This window comes from Crocuta crocuta, unplaced genomic scaffold (assembly GCF_008692635.1).
Source record: "Crocuta crocuta isolate KB4526 unplaced genomic scaffold, BGI_CrCroc_1.0 scaffold144, whole genome shotgun sequence".
NCBI classification, from domain to species: Eukaryota; Metazoa; Chordata; class Mammalia; order Carnivora; family Hyaenidae; genus Crocuta; species Crocuta crocuta.
Genome location: NW_027529669.1, coordinates 569214 through 578917, shown reverse-complemented (window position 1 = coordinate 578917; position 9704 = coordinate 569214). Strand labels below are relative to the sequence as shown.

At 51.6% G+C, this 9704-nt stretch overlaps 1 protein-coding gene across 1 annotated transcript in view; it reads left to right on the top strand.

Moving 5' to 3' along the window:
* The window catches only part of MSI2 (musashi RNA binding protein 2), a 382942-nt gene that overhangs the window by 194712 nt on the left and 178526 nt on the right, over nt 1–9704 (top strand). The gene's annotated exons all lie outside the window — the stretch shown is intronic.

The window sequence follows — 9704 nt, the reverse complement described above, 5'->3', positions numbered from 1 at the left end:
AAATACCTGAGCCACAAAAATCTCTCACCCCTGGTCCCTTTCTCACAGATCCCCAGGGCTTGACCTGCTGATCTTGAGGAGCCCAAGGAGGGGAACAGGGGAGCTGACACGTGGCTTCCCTCAGTTTGGGCGGGCCCACCCTCGCTTACAGAAGGCAGTCGTGAGCCCCGAGAGAGCCAGGGCGGGATGCGCGAGAGATTCCTCCTTGTTCCTGCCAGTGAGTGCACTTGGCTTTAAGCCCCAGTGAGAGCTCAAGTGGTGGAATCCCACAAAGGACACTTGGTGCGCATTATTCTCTCACAGAAGTCTTTTAAACTTCACCCACCGGTGTCCACAGTAGGGGTAGGTGCGCGCAGGTTGTGGTGGAGCCCCTGCTTTCTTTTCCTGGGAGGGCGCCTCCTTGTGGAGCAGGTAGGAAGCACACAGCGAATGTGGTTGCTTGCTTTCTCTAGTAGCTGATGGGGGTGAGAGGCCCTGCGGGTCCCGGGTGGAGACATCGTGACTGGGGCCCCCGCAAGTCGAATAGCTCAGCCAAGTGCAGTAGGCACTGGGGAGGAGGAGGTCTCTGACCTTTCCTGAAGTGGTGGTGGGAAGGGATCGCTGTGTCGCAGTGTTTGGGAACAGGATTTGGAACCAGTCACAGAACTGAGCTTGCATTTTAGCTCTGCCCCCTGCGTGGCAGGCCTTAAGGGCTGCGAGCAAGTCCCTGCATTTTTTCTAAGGCATTTTCTGCTCACCTGTAAAATGGAAATCACGACTGTAATGCTATCTGTTCTCCTTTGGGTCATTGTGAGGTTGGCAGGAGCTAACATGCAGCAGGGTTCTGGGTGTATAGCACACGCCATTCGCCCGTGGTTCTTGTGATTTGTCCTGTAACTGGGTGCTGCCTTGTACCTTACAGGACTCTGCTTTGTCCCACTCACAGAGCACCATGCATCGCTGAGCTTTGCCACCAAGCCACTTTTGTCTAAGTGTCCTTTGAAGCTCACCGACACATCGCTCTCTCTTCCCAGAGGCTCAGGCTGCCTGTCTGGGGATTTGCCCCCTGTGTTTTGTCTGTGATGCATAATATGTGTGCGTGTGTGAGTATGTGTGTGTAGTCCCCCCACCCCCAACGGATGTATATATAACTCATTCCCCAAAGAGAGATTTATTTCAGGGAACAAATGCTTCTGGTTAGCTTCTGTGTGGATCGGATCCAGCCCCAAGCCGTTGCCATGAGTAGAATTCATTGACGGCTAAAGGAAACGAAAACAAACATTCCCTGACATGGGGCATTTCTGTTGGGGGGGGGGGGCCTCTGGGAATTCTTCTCCTCTATTAAAATATCTACCAAATTGGAGGGAGGAACTTGGCAGCCACGGCCTGAGCTCTCTAATTGTTTCTGTGGGGAGGGTACGGGCAGAAGCTGTGCCCTGGCCTTTCTTCCAGAACCTTCCTCTCACCATTGCCATACGGGTGGAAGGGGCCGCCTGAGACTGGAGAATGGTTGGGTGCTCCCGGAATCTGGCCCCTCCCCTCATGCTGGATAGCACCTTTCCCCTGGCCCTCTGGAAGCAGCTCTTTGTTAAAGTTGGGGTGGGGGAGGGGGTTGCTGGGAGCTCACATTCCTCACAAGGTCTGAAGCCTTCTGTGTAGCCCCAGCAGACAGAATGGAAATGCAGTTTTAATCACAACCAGCTGAAGGGAGCTGCCCCAGACTTATTACCATTCGGCTGTTTTTGGGTTTGGTTTTTTCCTTCTTCCACTCCTTCCTTACGGGGAAGATGTTTCTCTTGGGAGGGAATTTGCTTCAGGGGACAGAGTTCAGGATGGAGGCAGATGATGGGACACGGGGACTCTCACGCGAAGTTGGGCATATTTGCTACTCGGTTACCATCAGGGCCACGCTCTTTCCCCTCCTGCCCCTGAGAAATGGGCCCACAGTGGCGTTTCCCCAGGCCTCTAGACGCATGCTGGTAATAACAGGAGTCTGCGTGTGCGTGCTAGACATGTTCACTTAATGTGGCATTGACTTCAGCCTTCTGCACGGTAGTTGTGACGGTCCCCATGAGACGTGTCATAAAGCCAGGTCTCAGCGTGGTGGTCAGAGAGCCTGCCCGGGCGGCAGAGCTTATGCGTGGCAGAGCTGTTCGACCCAGGCAGGTGGCGCTCTTCTAAGCCAGGATGTTCCCATCTCAGGCCCTCAGACCTTCTGGGCCACGTGATTCTTTGTTGTAGAGACTGCCCCATGCACTCAGGTTTACTGGTATCTCTGGCCTCTACCCACTAGATGCCGGTAGCACCCCCACCCTCTTTGTGACAGTAAAAACGTCTCCCAATTGAGGTGCCTGGGTGGCTCAGTCAGTTAAACGCTTGACTCTTAACTTTGGCTCAGGTTGTAATCTCCCAGTTGGTGGGTTCAAGCCTCACATTGGGCTCTGCACTGACAGTGTGGAGCCTGCTTGGGATTTTCTCTTTCCTTCTGTGTCTGCCCCTCCCACACTCTCTCTCTTGCATTCTCTCTCTCTCTCTCTCTCTCTCAAAATAAATAACCCTTAAAAAAATTGTCTTCCAATCTCGCAAAGTCTCCTGGGAAGCAAAATGCCACTGGGTTGAAAACCATTGTTTGGAAACTGTGTCCTTTCTTCTACTCATTGCCTCCACTGTGCCCCGTGCTTTGTGTGGGGATATGGCTCTATGTACTTATGAACCTGAAGCGACCAGTGGACTTCTGAGGTGCCTGATCTAAATTTGCCTCCATGTATTCGGCAAATATACAGGAGCTGCTCATCAAGGATCTGTATGCACTGTAAGGTACTGGGGACAGCAGAGGCCAGACCTCCTGACTGTGCCCCACAAGGGAAGCATTTATCAAAAAGACTAGGAGGGGCTCTTGGCCTCACAGAGGGTCCATTTGAGTGGGACACTCACAGGTTTGTTGGGTAGCAGATGTCGATTTCCGGTTCTTGGAGGGGCGGATGGTGAGGACCAGGGGTGAGCACTGGGGGGACCCTGAAGGTACAGACACACATACAGGAGCAGAAAGAGTAAAGTATACGTGATATCCGTGGGGCTTCTGGTCCCTCATCAGGACCTGATAGGCAGTATACTGTCACTTAGAATAAACTCCTCCTTTTGCTTTATCTGAGGACCTGAATGCATTTCTTATTTCTGAAAACCCAGAGACTTTTTTTTTAAAAATATGTATTCATTTTAGAGAGAGAGTGAGAGAGAGCACATGCAAGCACGAGCAGGGGGGAAGGGCAGAGAGTAAGGGGGACCGAGGATCTGAAGTGGACTCTGTGCTGACAGCACAGAGCCCGATGTGGGACCCGAACTCACAAACCATGAGATCATAACCCAAGTTGAAGTCAGACACTTCACTGACTGAGCCACTTGGGCGCCCTAAGACTTTGTCTTTTTTTTTTTTTTCTTCTAAATCTCTCACTGTTTTGGAAATTTGCCTTTAAAACAAACACGTGAGGGAAAGCTCTCAGGCCTTTGCCCTTGTGGTTTCAATTAATTGGTGCCAAAAATATCGGCTTAGTACCACCTATAACCTCATATCTTTGGGTGTATCAGACCCCTGGAGGGACCAGGATTCCTTGGGAGTCATTTCTGAGGACCCCTCCAGAGAGGAGTTAGAGAGAGAGAGAGAGTGTGTGTGTGCGCGCGCGCTCGCACGTATGAGGTTGTGTACACACACGCACCAGAAAAGAATATCAGATTGTTCACTTTTTTTCCTTTAAAAACTCCAAGAATGCATTTCAGACCCCTCCCGCTTGCCAGCCTCCACTCCTCCCCCAAATATCCTTGGTTAAGTCTTAAGACTCAACAACAACAAAGAACAAAGCCACAGCCCATCTCCCCTCCCGACAGTGTCAGCTGCAAACCGAAGATCTGAATAGCCTTTAAAATTGTTTTATTGTTGTCAGCGCTGCAGAATGGTGTGTAATCTTTGTGTTCTGGAGAATCTTTAATTGGCACAAAAGGGCAGTTTAGCCGGCATCTTCGAGGAGGTTTGTCACGCAAACGGTTAGTGCCTGCCACTCACAACATATTGGGCTCTCTGGGTTGATTTGCATCGGCAGCTCCCTTGGTTAATGGCCTTCTATGTTTCCTGGGGACCCCGAGCAGAAGCTGTGGGGAGAAGAGGCTCCTCTCTGCACCGGCACCACATTACAAGCAAGCCTTCAGGAACCTCCTCCCCCACCCCCCGCATCTTACTTGGAGCCCAGGTGCGGTGGAGGGGTGCAGGATGGGTCCATCACGTAAATGGAAGCCTTGCACCATTCAGCTGTATTGTGGGAGTTAAGAGCAAAGGATCCAGAGCCACCTACCTAAGTTCAAATCCCAAACGAGAAGCTGTCTTTCTTGCTACTGGGCCAGTCGGGTTATTAGTTAGGGTAACGCTAGCAGCTAAAATAACTAACCCCCCAAATTTTGGTGCTTAACACAACAGAAGGGTACATCTTGCTCACTTAGCAGTTCAGTATGGAGGTTGGCGGTCGGCCTTCCTTCCGTGTGGTGATCCAGGCATCCAGGTTCCTGCCATCTTCAGGCCCCACCATCTATCCCTTGGGGCCTCAGAGCTGTCATAGCGAGGAACCAAGTCGTTAGGCTATAGTATCTCCTGTAAGGCTGTAGTATCTCCTGTAATGCTCCCAACAGCTTTTAGATGTCGACCATGTTCTCATTTCACAGGTGAGAAAACTGAGGCTCAGAGAGAGGAAGTCATTTTTCAGGGATAACCATGGGAGCAGCAGAGGCGCTTTAGAACCCAGGAGAGAAAAACCCGGCTCTGCCCCCACCCCCAGGCCCCCTACGAGGCACTTCCACAGACTTCCCTATTCTCGCCCTTCCCCACTTAAGGCCTGAAAAACAAGTTCTTTTCCCAGGGCCTCACCCCCATGTGGCCGGCTGTCCCTGTGGCTCTGACTGGAAGGCAGGTCTCTGGTGGGGACTTTGTTCGGAGGGTAGAGGCAGAGGAGTCCCACCGAGTGGAGGCTGTCCTAACCTGGGTCAGGTGCGGAGAAGACTGTGAAGCCCTCCCACGTTCTGGGCCAGAGGTGGGCCTCACACAGTCTCAGCTAGGGGCATTTGTGTGCGTGCGTGCGTGCGTGCGTGCGTGTGTGTGTGTGTGTATTCGCGGTGGTGAGGAAGAGGGGAGCTGTTCATCTGGACTCTGGAGAGGTAAACACAGCATGTGGGCTCCACGGAAGGAGTCTCTGCTGACAAGCTGGGCTTCCTCCTGACATAGCTGCCCGTTCGTGGATTCAGAGTTTGGCAGTTCTGCGCAAAGCCGACTGCCAATGAGCCCGGCTGCTCTGAGCGCCTGACACCACCGATGAGAAACTGGTTTCCTTTTGAGCTCTGCACTTCTATGGGGCTGGCCTTGACCAGATAGAGATGTGGTCAACCACCACTCATTGCGAGGCATCTCCNTCAACTCTGCAAGGCTGTCCACATTCCCGAGAACACCTCTGCATGTGGCTTTGCTTGCTCACTGGCGTAAACGCAGCCAAGGGGCACTGGCTCAGTCAGGGACAGCCCCAGCAGGAGGCTCGCTTTGTGTGCTGGCGGGGCGCTGTGTGAAAGAACAGGCCCCCAAATTGTTAAGCTCTTGCAGAAAGCTTTCTCTTCATAGCTGTTGGGGACCTTGTTGTCTCTGTCCTTCCTGGGCAGTTCCTGGTGGAAAGGTCACAGCATGTGGCAATTACAAGCGGGAGGCATATGACAGCCTTGAAAGTAAGACACTCTTGGACTGACGGCCCTGGGTTAGTGCCTGTAACGAAGCTGTTCTGTGGGAGCCCAGAGCGTGGTGGCAGCCATGTTCTCTTCTCCCCCCGGTAGGGGTGCTGGCTCGAGCTCGTGGGGGAGGTCCCGTGTGTAGAGAACATGGGGCCCCACACCCTCTGTCCAGCTTGGTCCTGTGAGGACCCCCCACCCAGATGCATTCACTGGGATCTCCCTACTGTTTCTGTAGCTTCGTAATAGGGGGCGCACCACACAGGGCACATCCATGATGGACCCATTGTCTGCAGGCCGGAAGCCGGCCACGAGTCCATGCACATGGCCCCCTCTTTAGCTCTGAGGAGGTTGGCCTGTGCTGATGAGAAGGAGCCATTTATCAGAATCAGCGGGTAGAACCGATGGTGTCCAGTGGGCCCCAGCTTCTAGAACGTTCAGTACCCTGTTGGCTTCTACTTATGTCCTTCGAGACATTTTCCCACAAAGCATAGGTTCGGTCTCTGATGGAGAAGCCTTTGTTACCTAATTCTTTTGTCTTGTTTCAAATTACAGGACATGGAGCTTTTAGGAAGCACTGCCAAATATTTTAGTTTCTTTTCTCAAGAAAGAAGAGGCCCCGGGCCTCTGAAGCATGTGTTATAATACTATCTGCCCCAGAACTAAGTGAGATAGATCAATTTCTCCTGACGTCTCCGTGTTGCTTCAAGGCCAGCACTTATGTCACTGGGTTTCTGAGTTCTCTTGTTGTTGAGCCAGAGATGGTGAGGAAGGCCACCGTGAGGCCCCAGACTGCCCTGGGAGAAACAGAGCAGTTCTCAGTGGTAGAAGGAATTCAGGGATCCTGTCCTAGGTGCTGGTGTGAGCCAGTCTGTTTTGACCTTGGGCGGGAGGCCAAGCCATTTGTTGCTTTGTTCCCTGTTCCTACCACTGAAATACAGATTTTTTCCCCCCTCTTTAGAAAATAAGCCAGGGCTGAGCCGTTTAATCTCACTTGGAGAGAACGGCCACTTGGTGTCTTTGCTACTGCGATTGTTCATCTGTACGTTCAAATAGTTATTGAGCACCTGCTGTGTGCTTGTGTCCTAGGGCCTGGGGACGCGTCACTGAGCAAAACAGATGGAACTCCAGGCCCCATGGAGCCCTTCAGGGATGTCAGCTGGGCAAGCAGGAGACCATGTGCATTTGGTGGGGGTGAGGGATATGGGGAAAGGCACCACGGGGAAGGCGCACCGGTGCTGGGCGGGGCTGAGGTCTTCGGCCTTTGGCAGACATGACCCATTTGATCCTCCTAGATAGGTCTGAGGAGTGAGAATCTACTTTTCACAGATGGGGAAACTGAGGCTTATAGAGGCAAGGGAAGTGTTTGCGTTCCTGCCAACGTGTCAACCCAGGTCAGATAAATGAACAGGAATCCTTCTGTTTCACGTTACCAACTCGCTGCAGTCCAGTCATCGGGTGAAAGAGCTATTTTAAGTGTCAGCCTGGTAAAGGTAAGGTATGGCACATCACTGTGCTAGCATCTGTCCATGAAACTAGCAAAAACTAAACTCAGAATCGAACTGAAAAGCATGGTGGTATTTCTGAAGCCGGCGGACAGGACCTGTATTGACATGAGCCAGGTAGAGGCTCCAGCCAGCAGCGTGAAAGCCTCGAAGCCAGAGAAGAGATTTCTTGTCACCTTCATCAGAGCGTCTGCCTTATGCTAAGCCCTTGAGTCATATATTCAGAATTCTGAGACGGAATCACGTGAGCAGGACTTAACAGGCCTACCTCTGCCTGTGCTTGGCTGGGTTTCAGACCTCAGCCATAGAGACAGAGCACTATAAATAGACAAGGGGAAGAGATTTGGCCCAAAAATCCTGCGTTCTCAGAACTGCCACAGTCTACCTTTTGGGCCAAGCTGTCCTAGCCCAGGGGCCAGGATGTTTACAAAAGTAACGTGCCTGAGTTCATTTCCACGCCAGCCTGCGCTCCTGTCACGGAACCTTGCCCCCTTTGTAACAGTAGGTGACAGTCACCAAGGAGGTGACTTTGGCCCCTGCCCTCAGCGTCCTGGACACGTTATAGAACTTCTTGCTAAGCAGCGTGCTAAGAGAGTAGGGTGGTTTGTACTGCCAGTGACCCTTAGGGTTTGAAGGCGGGGGAGCGAGCTACCTGACGGTGGTGCAGGCTCTTGGTGGCTGATTGCAAAGGGCGGGAAAGCGCATGGGGCACCGGGGGGGGGGGGGGGGTGAGAGGCCCAGCTCCTCTGGGTTAGTGGCAATTCTGCAGGGCCCTCCCCAGGGCTGGGAGCTATTCTGGATGAAAGGAACGCTCGGTTCTCAGCAACAAGCTGTTACGGTCTGCATTTCCCTGTAGTTATTGGTTGCCTCTTGATTTTCTTAAGGGGACTGTGGAGAGGCAGGTGGCAGGTATTGCGTCTCAAAAGCGTATATCCATTCTGCTGAAAAGCACAGAACCAAAATAATCTGTCACCTGTTCCACCCAAATAAATAAGTCAGCAAATAGGTCTGCTTTCATTGTATTGTTTTCTTCATAAATACCCTTTAAATTGAGGCTGAGTGACAAGATGCGCTTCTGTTGCTAAAATGCTATCTCTGGTAATACCGAAAGAGCTTTTAAAATACCACAATTGTCATTGAAACTATACTTTGCTTCCCCCTCCCCCTCCCTCTCCCCCCTTTGCTAGTAACTAGGTCTCTTTGGGGAATTTTTTAAGTGACAATTGGTAGATTGTAGCTGGCAATATTTCTTCCACATTTCTTCTGAATGCCACTCAGCTCTGTCATGATTGGCTCCAAATGTCCCAAGGAAGGAAGATGCTTCATTTGAAAATGTAAAGCTTACGGAAGTTCATCTGCTCCCTAACTTTTACCCCTTTGCAGAAGGGGCGAGGAAGAGGCAGCCGTGGGAGGATCTGGCCTCTAAGGAGGCCGCCAGAACCAATCTATGCCCATTGGCTTGAGTACCTGGTGGTAGGGACTTATTAGATTCTCAGATGTTATTCAGCCTGATTGCAGCTTTTATACGAAGCAGTGAAGACAACGGGTAGGGAAGATAATAGAACTATAAATTGCAAGACAGGTTCTTATGAAATCAGTAAATTATTCATTTAACGGTCCTCTCCTTGTTGATTTCATGTTGCCATGGCACCTCAAGATGGAGGCGAATCAGTCGTCCGGTCCAACCAGGGGCAATACGTAGATGCACAAATCCTGGCGGAAGGCAGATAATGCATTACATACAACCTTCGGCCACATGATAAATTGCCTCTTTATCTGGCAAATTCCAAGGAGATCTACTGGAGAGAACTGAAAGAGATATCTCACAGTGGCTAACGTTTCTTGGAAGAGGCCCAACTGTCTCAGGGTCTGAGTCAGAATCTGTTTAAGAACACATTAAGAATGCATTGTCTTGGAGTGACTTGCCCGTCTCCTGAGATGTTGAAAACACTGTGGGCTCACAGTTGCTTTGGCGTCCACGCTACAGTAAATGCCTGACTTCATTTGTTATTTTGATGGGCAAAGAAAACCGCGTGCTGACAGTCACGCTCCCTCTTAAGCTCTTCCCAGCCTCGCTTTTCTAGCTCCCCTCCCCATTTGCAATTTGGTTTCTCGCTGCTCGTTAAGTTATTGTACTCAGGAAATCGAATGCTTTGGCCAAGCCTGTCACTCATCATCAGTGGAGTTGGAGGGAGTTGGGAAGCTTGGTACTGGTGTTGGCTGGGCAGCCGTTTGACCTGGGACGAGTCCGTTCACCTCTGGGCTCTCGTCTGCAGCTTGAGGGGTCTGGGCTGGTCCCTTTGGGTGGTCCCTTCCTCCTCATCATCCCAAGACTCGGTGCCTACAACTCGTATTGGTTCCCTGTTTGTGAACAGCGGGCTTTTATGAGGACTCCTCAAGGCCCTCTCCACTTGCCTGCATTTAGAAAAGTTAGGGCCAGACCCCCCCCCCACCCCCATGCATTTTATT